The 14,441-nt window shown below is 44.1% G+C and overlaps 1 long non-coding RNA gene across 1 annotated transcript in view; it reads left to right on the top strand.

Moving 5' to 3' along the window:
- Positions 1-1,244: 1,244 nt before the first annotated feature.
- The window catches only part of LOC138265042 (uncharacterized), a 70,832-nt gene continuing 57,635 nt past the window's right edge, over positions 1,245-14,441 (top strand). Inside the window, exon 1 of the long non-coding RNA XR_011199303.1 lies at positions 1,245-1,312. This is a non-coding gene — a long non-coding RNA (uncharacterized lncRNA). The remainder of the gene's footprint in view (positions 1,313-14,441) is intronic.

The following is a 14,441-nucleotide window of genomic DNA, read 5'->3' as shown; positions in this document are numbered from 1 at the left end:
GATTTACTACCACCTACAACTTGCTTCACTATTTCAAGGGAGCATATTTCCCCACGGCAAAAGGGGTTGTTGAAAAACGTTTTCTTGCAGTTTCCTACACCTCATACGATTTGAAGTCGATCGCTGCTCTCAAGTTTCGCATGTCCATGCGTGAGCAGCTCATTCAGTCCAAATTTTTTCTCTGCATTTTAGGCCTCGATTTTATCATAGGATCAACTGGACTTCAAATCCCAGAATGCAAAGTAAATTAGTTAATTTGGATGAGCCACTCACACTTGGAGCTGGTGAATTTAGAAGCTTTGTGTATTTTAGGCAAAAAAAGCAGACAGAAACATTCCAAAACAGGTGACCGCGTTGGGTAAGGTGTTTCTCCAGGGGATACATACTTTTCACATACAGAAAATAGAAAAAACTATTTAAAATGAGATGCCTTACGGTGAATATTTCAGTGCTGTCATTTTACGGTCTTGAGAGAAAGAAGGGGCGAGATAGGGGAAGGGATGTAGCCTCGCAAAATGTAGTAAAATCCACCATCTGGTAAGTTTGCGGGCCCTGAAGGGGCGTTTTGCAGGTAGTTCCCCGCAGTGAACCCAACTACACTTACAAGTGCAGATGCAAGTGTCTTTTTAGAGAAGGCAAATGGCTCAGGTTTTGAATGTCCATTTGTGAGTAGCTCATGCAAGCCAGTTATTTTTTATTTGCATTCTGTTACTTGTAGTCCTGTTTGCTCTATTATAAATCCAGAACTACAAGTACCAGGTTGCGAAGGAAACAAATAGAATAGATGAGCTCGCTACTCCCACATGAACCTTGGAACACTTCAGCGCATTGATCATAACCTCCATACTGAAATGGTAAAGAAGAGGGAACGTTTTCTCAACGAACGAAGCTATTTTTTATTTTCCTGTGGAGAAAAAAAAGAATATGTTCAAATGCAAATTAGGCATGATTTGCCTATACACAATCCTCATACTGGAAAAAATGTGTGAAGTAGCAGTACTCTTGATGTCTACGACTGTGATACAAAAGTTAGGGATCGCCTTTCAATGTATGAAGAACTCAATATGGTCGGATTTTGAAACCTAAATTGGAAGAGGCTGATGTGGGTGGAGCTCTCTCTCTCCCTCCCCTCCTCTGTGATTGATTGGTCACCTTTCCCCGTTCCCCCAGGGATGAAGGCAGCTGCACGTCATTAGATGCTCTTATTACATACAATGCTCTGGGAAGCGTGAGGTGATCAGTGTTTCTAAGATGTTGCTGTGGTTTTGGCTTTTGCTGGCATTCGGTGCAAGATGGGTCAGTGGAAGACCAGGTAATGAGCGCATACCCAGGTGCGTTTTACTTTAAAGAAGTTGATTTAAAAAAATGGCAATATCAGCCATGAATTCGCGACCCTGCTACTTCTGCCCCGTAACAGCTGAAAGTATTGAAACATATGAGCGGCAGGCAACAATGGGCTTGATAGTTTGCCATTTTGGAGGCTGTGGAGAGGGCGGAGGTTTGAGAGGACGGGCACTCAAGATCGCTTCGATTCTCTTTTTGAGGGGTTGTGTGAAAGGTGGGGGGAACACTGTCAGTAAGGTTACAAGAGGAGCGCGCTTAGCTGGTTTTCAGAGAAAATTCTGAACCTGCCGAGGTCAGTGGGTGGTGGTGGGGCCTGTAAGTGATAATGCGGGGCTGGGGAAGGATGGGGTCGCCGATGAGGGTACGTCATAGAGGCCTGGGTGGTGGTCTGCAGGAGAAAGGTCTGTCCATGTCAAGCCTCTCTGCGGCATGGCTGTCAGTCTCTGTGTTGTGAGGATGCATAGGGACGAATTGTGAGGGGCCTTTAAGTGTTATAAGCTCTCGTCTCAGGGCTGGGATAACTTGGTCTGTAGTGTGGTGTCAGAGCAAGGGGTGGTTGGATGATGTATTTTCAGAGGGCTGGGATGGATGGGTCTGGATTGTGATTTTGGGGATAAGGTGTTGGGTAAGTGAATCTTGCAGTTAATAAATTGTAATCCTTTTAGCAGAGCACAGTGAGCTATGAAGGACGTGAAAAACTCCTACACATTGCAACCCTGGCTGTTTTATGCAATAAAACATCGTGTACGTTGATTTACAAGCTTACGTGATTTATTGCCCATGTATATTATGTAAAGTGCTCTGACACTGCACTGGGATGAGTACTGTGATAAAAGAAACAAAATAGTTGTATTTACATAGCTACTAACAATTCTGCCACTTACAGTGCATGCATCTCTCTTATAACCAGGGACTGAGCAAAGTCAAAAGCATGCCTCTCTCCAAGTGATGACCAGCTGTAAGCCTTTCTTTAGCCTCCTTTCCATTTGCATCTAAGTGTGAGCCTCCTGACCACAGCCAACCAGGATGGGACTGGAACAAAAGGAGGCTTGATGGCCCCTTAACTTAAGCCTTTATCTTTGGCACAGCCAGAGTTGAAGATAAATACTTTTTTTTTTTTTTTTAAAGTCTCCTCCCAGCCTGCATGTTGCTGCTTAGAATGAAAGAAGTGCAGGTGCTGCTAAACGTGTCTGAAAAATGACACTGGGATAAGTTCAGCTTGGGAAATAAGCAAAGTCATTCTTCACAAACAACACAGTATCACTTCTGTACAGCAGGTCATAAAATATTATAAATCCAAATAGTAAAGAGATTTGGACTGTTTCTTTCCCATGTTGCGCAGCTGCTGTGCTTCACAGTAAAAAGCATATATATATATATATATATATATATATATATATATAGATATATATCTAAAGCCAACAGCATTACCGACATTATTTCACTTTTTAAGAAAATAAATCACCATGCTGTGCTGCTGTGCAACATGGTAAAAAAATGAACGAACCAAAAAAAAGTTTACATAAGCAAGACCTATTGGCTTTGTCAATGTTTGTTCTCCATTTCAATGATTGTTCTTCCACCCATCTCCTTCACTGTACTTACCTCATTCAGCAGCTTTCTGCGTATGCTCTTCAACTATTTTGTATAATATTATAAGCTTTAGTAAGCCGGCAGAAGTGCCCTTAATGAGCATTTTAGAGGGGCCGAGTTTACCAATCCACTGGACCCAGTGGCAACCAGGCTGTGTAGCTACTAAAGTTGGGGGTTCACCACGCCACTGGTTGTGTCTGGGCTTCTGCAGCACACCTGTGAGCACCTGTGAATGTTGCATGCCAAGCTTTTAGTGTTGGTATATAGTGCAATCTTACAGGCTTTTGGGGTCACGGGTAAGACATATTTTTGGGCCCCTTGTTCGAAGCAACTTTCTATTTCTCACTCATTTTATGCTACTTATAATGCCACACAAAATTAAATTAGATGGTAAACTTTTAGAAATGGTGGGAAGTAAAAAACATAGCCTAAAACCAGGGTGCCCAGAGATAGTATGCGAACAGTGCCAAAAGAAAACCATTTCTTTTAGCATTTCGATTTGTTTTCTGTACCAATATTTCACGTGGAATTCAGTGCACAGCCAGCCTGCTTTCTGATTGTGGGGAAAAATATGGTAAGGGTAACAATCCTGATGGATGGTTTGTGGACCAGTGCATTCAATAAAGATTAAACAGGCCCTAAGCATATAGCGCTTGAAATTGCAGCTTTAGGGCTCAGCTATCTGTATTCAAATGTAAATCCTCCTTCATAAGTGGAACTATCACTCCAATAGAGAAAATACAAACACTCCTCAATTATTATTCACCATTCCTTTGGGTGAAATCTGGGAGTTTTCTCCTTATTTCTTTGCCTCTCCTTTGTTCTCCTCTGTTTGCACTGGTCCGCTTAGTTTTTTCAGGAAGAGAAATAAGGGGGCGGGAGATGGAAGAGCTGAATAGTACATAGACTATTATAACACGTGAATTGGAGGATGAAATTGGATATAGCTAGAGATGAGGGAGAGAGAAGAGTGAGGTGGTGGCCGAGGCAAGGTGAAGGGAAATAAATACCAGATAGCTAGAAAGATTCATAGAAGCCGGAAGCGATGGAAAAAGAGAGGTATTGACACAGATGTTTTAGAGTGAGATCGAGAGAGCTAGAGATAAGGAAAGTGCATGGTAGATATGTTTTCTGGGAAACCCCAAGGACTTTGGTCGAACGAAGTAAGGTAGAAATTTGACTCGTAAGCTAGAGAGAAGTAGAGACAGAGTTGTGAGTCAGTGAGAGATGTACACGGAGATGCAAGATAATGAGAGGGTGAGCTAGCCAAACATAAAATGAGAAGAGGAAAGACTAGTCAGATAAAAATAGTGATTTAGAGAGAAAAGTGAGATGGTTTGAATGATAGAAAAAGAGAAGAGGTGTAGAGAGACTGAGGCGAGATTGCTAAAGAGGTAGAGAGAAGAGGGTGAGAAAGAGACAGCTAGAAAAAGGTATCCTCTACATGTGAGGCAGAGATGTATAAACGAAGAAAAGCAGAGGTGTGGTAGCGATGGTGAGTTGAAACAAGGAGGTGGCGCAGAGAGGGAGAGAAAAAGTAACAGTGACTACTGCTAGCATGGAAAAGTTGTGGGGCAGTGAGGGGGGCAACAAAATAAAAATATAACTTACCTGCTGCCTCTCCACCTCACTGCTCTCTTCAGCTACTGAATTCTGATGCACAAAGGCTCCCAGACTCCACTGCGCCAATCCAACCAATGCTCTCATGCTTGTATTACCCACCATGAGAGAGGCGCTGGGATTGGGAAAGCGGGCTGGTTTCACACTCCAGCAGGTACTGCGAGACTGTGCTTCTGAGCCCTGCTGATGTGCATGCTAAGATGGTGGGCCAAACCAACATGCGCGCTGGCAGTGACATGTGCCCCCCACTCCGCCAGCTGCTGATGGTCCCGCCCTCGAGACTCAGCTGTGGCTCCTACAAGCAAAATAAATTATAATAAACAGTGGCGTAGCGTGGGGGGTACTGGGGGGGGCCGGCCGCACCGGGCGCAACAACTTGGAAGCGACTAAATCCACGGGTTAGGGGGTGCAAATTACTTGCCTTGCCCCGGGTGCTGACAACCCACGCTACGCCACTGATAATAAAGCAGTTTTATTATCTGCTTTGTTATCATTTTATTTTATGCCTTGATCTGGTGGTTCCAGCAGAGGGGCGACACTCCTCTGCCAAAACGGAGGAGCCGCCCCAGAAAAGTAATGATGGCTGGATTAAAAAAAAAAAAAAAAAAAAAGGGAGACAGAGAAAAAGAATTCGCAACTAAGAGGAGTATGTGAGGTAGAGGGATTGGAGGCAGAAAGAGATGGAGATGGAGGTGCAGTGATCCGAGAGCCTGAAGAACGCATGTGAGATCTGTGGCAGTGATAATGAGGTAGTGAGCAGTGGAGAAACAAAGCTTGGGGAGGCGCCCTGCAAAGGACATGGCGGAGGCTGTCAGGAGCTCTCAGACCAGGGTACTGTGCCGAGGGACCCCCTGGAGCTTGCCCCCTCATCCAACCGCGGGGGTTGTGGAGACTAATGTTATGCCACTGGTAATGAGAGATGTAAGAAAAATGAGCTGCCGTGCAAAGTTGGGTGGAGTGATTGTATAGAGAATGGGTTGAGCGTGAGGTAAGCAATAGGCAGATAGAGAGAGATGAGGTGAAGAAGATGTAGCAGAGGCGTAGGGAGGTGAGATGAAAGCAGAAGTGAAGAAATGGATGAAGTAGAGCGAGGGAGTAGAAGTATAAAGAATGGTAAAGATGTGAGCTCGAGAGTGAGAGGCAGCTAGAGTGGGGTGTATTGACAGCGGTAGACATAAGTGAGGTAACAGTTGAGTGGAAGAGAGTGAGGTACATACCTATATACAATAGGTAAAGAGAGAGAAAGGGGTAATGAAAGATGAGTGAGGTTGAAGAGGTAAGGTGAACTAGGGAAGCAGGCATGAGACAAACAAAAATATATATTTAATTTAATTGCCAGCAATTAGCTAAAGCAGGTGGGTTAAGGTTGGGCCAGCCAGGCATGCAAACTAGGCATCTGTGAAAATGGTATCACCAACTATCAAAAATTAATCTGATTCATACACACCTATTACTCTGGGAATTCTGACTTTCCTGATCATTTTACAGGAAGCTAATTGGTAGGTGGGATTCTTGGTTAATTGCCTAACTTGCCCATGCCCAGGGCCACTGGAATTATGCGATTGTGCAGCTGTGGCATTTTTCACATAATTATAGATTTGCCACATAATCTACAATTTGCTGCATAATATGCAGATTTTAACAGAATAAATTGATCAACGGTTCAAACATTACTAAAAACACAGCAACACATGATGCAGCACAGTGGAAGGCCCTTCACAAAGATTGACTGATCACGTCTGTTGCTTATTGTTATCTTTGTATGTTAAACTGGTACCAGTCAGGTGCAACCAATGCCCAGTGTTAAGCCTAAAACTGGCAGGATAATGTTTTACTATCACAAAATGTGCCCCATTAAGCCTCATAATTTGACTTTTCTTGCCACTTAATTTAGTCAATTCTGCTGCATAATTTGGCCCTCCCCAGCTGCATAAGTCCTGCGGCCCTGCTCCTGCCTTAAAATATCTGTGTTGATATACACTATATTATAGGTAAATGCAGTGGGTATTGTCTGGCTAGGGTTCAACTACTATTGTGGCGTAGGACTGTGCAGCATATCGCGGTCCTAAAAGTCCATGGTATCACACCACAATCCTCTTGCGGTGAACTCTAACAATCCTTTGTACTTTGTAACTCTTATAGCTCTGTTAAGTTTCTCGGTTTTAGAAATGGGGTCTTTGATTGGCAGTCAGGTTACCCCCTGTCCAAGCAAGGACACTCACTCTAGTCAGGGTAAGTCACACACAATCCAAATTATCCTGTGCCCACCCTCTGGTAGCTTGGCACTGAGCAGTCAAGCTTAACTTAGAAGGCACTGTGTAAAGTATTTGTGCAATAAATCATGCAATAACACACACAGTATCAACACCACAAAAATACACCACACAGGTTTAGAAAAATATAGAATATTTATCTGATTAAATGCAGGTCAAAACGATCAAAATTTGATAAGTACACGTTGAAATATCACTTTAGAAAATGATAAAGAGTTTTAAGTTCTTACAAGCAAGAAGTGTCTTTTGCAAGCACAAAGTACCTGGTTTGCGTCTAAATTATCCGCAAGGAACCGCAGAGGAGAAGGTGCATGGAAAACTGGGAGGTGTGCATTGGTTTCTCTGGGCGCACACAGATGATGCGTCGATATTTTCCACGCAGCAAGGGCTTTGCGTCAATTTCCGACGTGCTGACTTGGATCCTCTTCGGGTTGCGGGTATTTGGACGCCCTGGGGACGATGTGGAGAAATCCTGGGCGTGCAGGGTGAAGTCACAGGAGCTTCATCGATCCAGTGGGCGATGCGGGGAAATTTCTGTCGCATGGCAGGCGCTGCATTGATTCCTCCCGCAGAAAGTCTGGCTGCGTCGTTCCGGCTCGGCTATGCGTCGATCCATTGGGCTGTGCGTCGAAGTTCCAGTCACAACGTCTATCTCCACTCAGGGAGCCGGGCTGCGTCGTTCCAGTTCGCCGTCAGATGATTTTCTCACCGTGATGCAGGCTGTGCATCGTTTCTGGCAGGCTGTGCGTCGAAATTTCGCTGCACAAGGAGTTCCTTGCAGAGATGAAGTCTTTTTGGTCCTGAGACTCCAGAAAACAGGAGGCAAGCTCAATCCAAGCCCTTGGAGAGCACTTCTCAGCAGAGCCAGATGGCAGCAAGACAGCAGGGCAGCAGTCCTTTGCAGAAAAGCAGTCAGGTGAGTCCTTTGGGTAGCCAAGCAGTTCCTCTTGACAGGGTGTAGGTTCAGGTCCAGAAGTGTCTGAGTTGGTAGGGTCAGAGGCCCTGTTTAAATACCCAAATGTGCCTTTGAAGTAGGAGAGACTTCAAAGAGTTGCTTAGAAGTGCACAAGGTCCCCTTTTAGTTCCATCCTATCTGCCAGGGTCCTAGTAGGGGGTTTGGCAGTCCATTGTGTGAGGGCAGGCCACTGTGCTTTAACATGTAAGTGTCAGGCCCTCCACCTTCCCAGCCCAGGGAGACCCATTCAGTATGCAGATGTGTGCAGTTGTGACTGAGCATCCTGTGTTTGGGGTTGTCTGAGTGAAATTCACAAGGGGGCTGTCAACTAACCCAGCCAGACGTGGATTGTAAGAGACAGAAAGATTTAAGTGCAGAGAAATGCTCACTTTCTAAAAGTGGCATTTCTAAAATAGTAATATTAAATCCAACTTCACCAGTCAGCAGGATTTTTGTATTACCATTCTGACCATACTAAATATGACCTTGTTACTCCTTTCAGATCAGAATCTACCACTCAAACAGCATGTGAGAGTAGCCCTAATGTTAGCCTAAGAAAGAAGCAGGCCTCACAGCAGTGTAAAACGAATTTAGGAGTTTTACACTACCAGGGCATATAAACTACACACACATGTCATACCTTTTCTCTACATAGCACCCTGCCCTATGGATTACCTAGGGCCTACCTTAGGGTGACGTATATGTAGAAAAAGGGGAGTTTAAGGTTTGGCAAGTACTTTTAAATGCCAAGTCGAATTGGCAGTGAAACTGCACACACAGGCTTTCCAATGGCAGGCCTGAGACATGGTTATGGGGCTACTTATGTGGGTGGCACAATCAGTGCTTCAGGCCCACTAATAGCATTTAATCTACAGGCCCTGGGAACATGTAGTGCACTTTACTGGGTACTTTATAAGTAAATTAAATAAGTCAATTCGGTATGAGCCAATGTCACCATATTTTAAGGGAGAGAGCATATGCACTTTAGCACTGGTTAACAGTGGTAAAGTGTGCAGAGTCCTAAAACCAGAAAAAACAGTGTCAAAGAGTGGATGGAGGCAGGCAAAAAGTTGAGGGTGACCACCCTAAGGCTGTCAGGTCTAACACCCGTGTCCACGAGTGAGAAGTGCATACATCTATTCTAGGTTATATATGTATTTATTTTTGGCAGTTTGGGAACCGTAGCGTTGTTTACCCCATTATGCAATCATAACTACAAGACCCAGAATGAAATGGAAAAATATCTGGACTGGATTAGCTGCTTGTGCATGGACCTAAAATCGTTTTTATAGTTACTGTTTAAAGTTGTTTGTTGTTCTTGGGTTCCCCCAACTAAGACCCACAATGCAAAGATGATGAGCTGGCAAGTTTTTGGTAGGAAAAATGTCCCTAGTCCAATATTTATTATTACGCTTTGGTGTATAGGCACCGCTGGGCTTTGCAGTGCTATTTCACTAGAAATGTGCCAAGTAGCAGGAAGTAGCTGGATACGTCATGTCCTTGATATGCCAAAGAAGGGATTCAGCCTTGCGATAATGCTTTGTCTGGAATGCGGCTTCCCTACACACAGATGGGTAAGACTTCAGTACCCCTGCACAAGGGAATAAGTGACAAGGAGTTTTCACACAGAAACGCTAATTTGCTCCACTCAGTCCTAATGATCACAATATTTATAATGTGCTCTTTTCGAGTCTAAACAGTGAAGGAAACTGCTAATTTCTGACAGTGGTGTCAGTATGCACTTAGGCAGTTGATGTGAAAGCCTTTTTTTAGGCCTGGCTTGACAAAACAGACGGCTAAAATACCTATTGAAATATCCATTGTTTAAAATGGATACTTAAAGTAAGCTTTGGCTCCAGTCTGAAGAGTATTGGCTGTTTGGTGTATCATTCCCCCTGCCATGGTGCGCTTCACTTGCAAGGCATGAGGTATTGAGTGACTTTTGCATGTCATTGGGACACTAAACCGCTTAGATTTTTTGTAAACAGAAAACATTAATTTCTGTTTTCTTTCACTGTAATTTTTTTAATGTTTTCCTCAAAATACAAGCAATACCTAATAGTGTTGCCAAAGCTCATTTTATGCTGAGTTTATTAAAGTGTCTGATGCGAGTGTGAGTCGAGGGCCCTATGGGCTCTTGGTTTGTAATTTGATGTTTCATAGAAGAAAAGCATGGTTGTTTCAGAAAGGTGTGGTTTTTTTTTTTTTTTTTTTTTTTCTGTAATCATATCTTCTGCTCTTGTTCTTTCAAAAGTAACATATAATCTTCACATTTCTGTAATGTGTGTGTGTGTGAGCTCATTCTTTCTCCTCCCCTCTCTTTCTCTCAGTGGCAGATTTAATATGGAGGTCAATGGAGTTGTTTTGTTTCAGGAGCCTCCTAGTGCACCTCTGGTCTGGTGTGTGGGTGATAAGTGATAACGTTAACTAAAAATAGGGTGTGGGACCAGGTGGGGCAACCAAGTAGTGGCTAAGATGGCATCAAGAGCGTTGGTTGCATGTGATTAGTAAATGAGGTGTGGGTAGAATTGTGGGGTGGGGTTTAGTGTCTAGGGCGTGGGAAGGGGTGTAATGCATGGGTGTCATTTAGGGGTCACTAATGGTGTCTTCTCCCTTGCAGCCCGTGGTACAGACTTTGTGCCCCGTGACCTCAGAGGCTGCATAAACAGGGCCATGGACAGAAGGCAACCAGTGTTCTGAAGGGCGTGGTTTATTTTCTGCAACTCTCACTGGGAAATTACATTTTAGCAATAATAAAAACATTATTTAGAATGTAAAATAAAATGAAGCAAATTAAAAAACATAAATATTTTTTAAACACGTTGCCTCGATCCATTGTTCTCAGTACTTGAAATGTATGTGTTGTGATAGTTGTTAAAAGTGCCAATAAAACAAATCGTATTAAAAATAAGGAGTGATTCATACCAACGGGGCAGTTCATATTCAATAGGTGGTCCATACAAATTCATACCATTGGGCCGGCCCATTATTTCTTAAGTGTCTTCTGTGTGCATTTCCGTGTGATTTAGCCATACGTTTTCTTTTTGAGATAGACGCTAGGCTTTAGTGACATCATTTAGCCTGTCATCAAAATCATGGCATAAATACCTGGGATTCAAGGACAAAGGGCCATCAAATTATGTTAGTTCCTATGATGTCATTGAGGTTAAAGTGCGTATGATGTTCCTTCCACTACCCCTGGCATTTTGGTGATTTGACGTTCATGGTGTAGCGATCGGAAAGGGCGTGATGTTGGGACAGAGATCTATGCTTGGGGCTGGTGGGTTGTGACAGAGGTGGGGGGAATGTGAGGAGTGGTTAATGTGGAGACAGTGCCACAGGTGGCAGATGGGCAGTGAATGGGGTAGGGTAGTGGTCTGGCTGTGTGGACAAACACTGGGAGGGAACAATGGTGTCTGGGCCGGTGGCTAGGTGGGTCAAGAGTATGGAAAGTGAATGAGGTGGGGGGAAGATGTTGGGTGGATCATGTCCACCTTTCCCATCCCTGTCCCTTTACTAGCCTTCCCCAAATCTGATCCCAGTGGCACACCTCTCAATGTGCACACCCATGTCAACCCCATCACTTCCAGTGTCTGACTTTCCCTGTCCTTACACTCCCAGCCCCTGCCACCAACCCACTCCCGCTTGTGGTTTTAACCCATAAAAAAAAAAATATATGTATATAATATCTTTCATCCGTAGGGGCCTCCAGCCCTGCAGGGCAGCCTTGGTTAAAAGAGATGGGGCACCCTGTTAATGAATACTTCACAAAGAAAGAAACATTTGCCAAAGCCCAATTCCAAAGCAGCCATACACTTTATTGCAGTGTACATAGTGCAGCATTCTCCATTATCCTAACACATTCCTGCTTTAAATAGAGCTTTGAACACACACACATATATATATATATATATATATATATATATATATATATATATATATATATATATATATATAAATGTCTTTTCTCTTTCTCTCGGGGTAGGGGTAGTTTTAAGGGAAGGGAGGGGTCAGTTTTAAGACTTGGGGCAGGGAGGTTAGAGTAGTTTTAGGGCAGGGTCCGGGGTTTAGGGCTGGGGGGGCAGTTTTGAGTGGTGAGGGTCACTTTTAACGATCAGGGAAGGGTATTTGGGGTCTGGGTAGTTTTTAGCAGGTGTCAAGAGTTTTAGGCCTCAGGGCGGGGGGAGGGGAAGAAATAGTTTTATGGGCAGGGTGGGTTTTGACACAATTAGAGCAGTCATCCACGCACTCGTCAGCAGTAAACTAGACTATGGCAACACACTCTATACCGGAATAGACCAAAACACACCAAGCAAGACTCAAGAGAATACAGAACGCCGCAGCCTGACTGATCCTGGACGTCCCCCACCACAGCCACATCTCTGCCCACCTGAGAGACCTACATTGGCTCCCCGTCAACAAATGCATCACCTTCAAAATCCTGACCTATGCATACAAGGCCCTCCACAATGTCTGAACTACCTACCTCAACAACGCCTCTCCTTCTACATACCCTCCCGGCAACTCTGCTCAGCACAACTGGCCCTCACTACCATCCCCAGGATCTGGAAGAACACGGCTGGTCGCTGTGCAGACCTGGAACACCATGTTGCTCCACCTCAGGCAGTTGTATCCCGCCCCCCCCTCACTGGCTCAGTTCAGGATGGACCTCAAGACCTGGCTCTTTGACTGATCGGCGTCCCCCAGCTAGCGCTTTGAGACCCCTTGGGTAATAAGTCACGTTTTCAAAATGTTGATTGATTTTGTTTAAGGGCTCAGGGCAGGGGGGGAGGAGCAGTTTTAAGGGCTGGGGCGGGGTGGATTGCAGAGCTCGGGTATCTGGTATTAGGGCGCAGGGCAGAGGGGAGGGAATTTATTACTCTACAAGCCTGCTTTTACAATGAAATTAATTGTAAAGGCATGTGTGGTAAAGACGCAGTCTTGGTTCAAAGTGCGTTGTTTAGGCATGCGTAGTGCAGGCATGCATGGTTGTGTCTTACAACCCCGTCACGCACGTTCCCATCTATCCCTCCAAGAATTGCCACAAAAAAGTTAATATTTTGTAATCAATTCCTGGAGGGGCACATTAGAGCGTGTGATAGGCCTCCACACTTTATTTATGGCAGTTTTACATGGCGCCAATAAAAACTGTAGTAGAACTCCGTTTTTGTTTGTGCTGTGTTATTAAGCTGCCAAAAATGAAATGCCAATAGATAAGATTCAGACAGATTGACTTCTATATCAATCGAACTCAATGGGGAAAATACATTCTCCCGACAATTTTTTTTTTTTTTTTTTTTTTTTTTTAAGTCTTCCACTTGCCTGCTCTAAATTGTTGCCATGTATGCCCCTCAGGGTACATGTCACATGTGGCCACCTCTGGCACCAAAACCTGCCACTTCAAGCCTTCACGGTTTTATATGGGAGCAATTCTGTTTGCACTCGACGAACCTCCACGGGTGCAAACCACACAGTGTATTTCAAATGGCTTCCGATAGAGTCCAGAAACATATTCAAGCTGGCTTGCTTAGTACACAAAATTAAGCACACGGGGGCAGCAAACTACCAAGCATAAAAACTGGTCCTTTCAATAGGCTCTTACCCACTGCACACACACTGCGTACAGATCGTTAAAAGGCGAGCAACTACAAAAACACTCACAAAATCTGCATTCTCATTCCTTATTTACAGGGAAAAAAACACTAATGCGTTACTCTGAAAACAAACATTGGCAAAGCAAATAGGCCTCGCCTTTGAGACATATTGGCATATCGGGAGTAAACCAGGCCCCTGAAGCCCCAAGGACTCAGTTCAACCCTCTAGGTGGCCCCCAACCCTTCAAGAGGTCCCCTTTTAGCTCAAGACCAATGAATAGCTGTGTGACATGGGAGACCATTCTGCGGGGTAGGCCCATCCTTTTTTTGCAGCTGCCAATGTGTTTTGCTTATGCTGTTCAGCATGGTCATTGCTTAGTTTCACAACGATTTGTAGCCACCCTGTTGCTGTGCAGAATTGCTAAAAATAATTTAAGAAAGGGCTATGACTGATCCAGTGCTAATGCAATTTTTTTTTTTTTTTAAACAAGCCCTTTTTCTTACTAAGTGTTAGGCAAGCAAGGCGCTATTGCAGGCTGAACCCTAAAAATTAGTGGATTAACATTTAGGCAAAACAACACAGTTTTAAAGTGAATCCTAGCAGAGCTCCAAAAAATATGAATGCCAAGAATGCAAAGCTTTTCTGAGTATTTATGTACTCTTCTCTTTACATCAAGGTGGTCTGATACAAATGAAAGCAAAACAAAAAGGAAATGTACTTTACTTTGGACTCAAATATAGTGCAGCAGAAAAATTGATAACGGGCAAAAACAAGCAGTCACGTCCATGATGGCATCGGACCTTGGGAAGCAGTGACGTATTCCATGACAGAGTACAGGCTGGATGGCTCAATTCAGTTCAAAGCCCCAAATGCTGTAAAATTGCACGGGGGTCAGGTTCGAGTTTCGGCACGGGCTCACCATTCTGTGAGTCTGAGCAAATCCCCTAATTCCACCAATCTTAAACAAAAAATATAAAAAGCATAACATGGATGACGCGTAACTGGAGCTCATGTAAAGCACTTCAATACCTTGGGGTCAAGATTGCGCTAAAGGGGAAAGA

Source organism: Pleurodeles waltl, chromosome 11 (assembly GCF_031143425.1).
Source record: "Pleurodeles waltl isolate 20211129_DDA chromosome 11, aPleWal1.hap1.20221129, whole genome shotgun sequence".
NCBI classification, from domain to species: domain Eukaryota; kingdom Metazoa; phylum Chordata; class Amphibia; order Caudata; family Salamandridae; genus Pleurodeles; species Pleurodeles waltl.
Note: the sequence above shows the minus strand (reverse complement) of the source record. Positions and strands in the feature narration are given on the sequence as shown.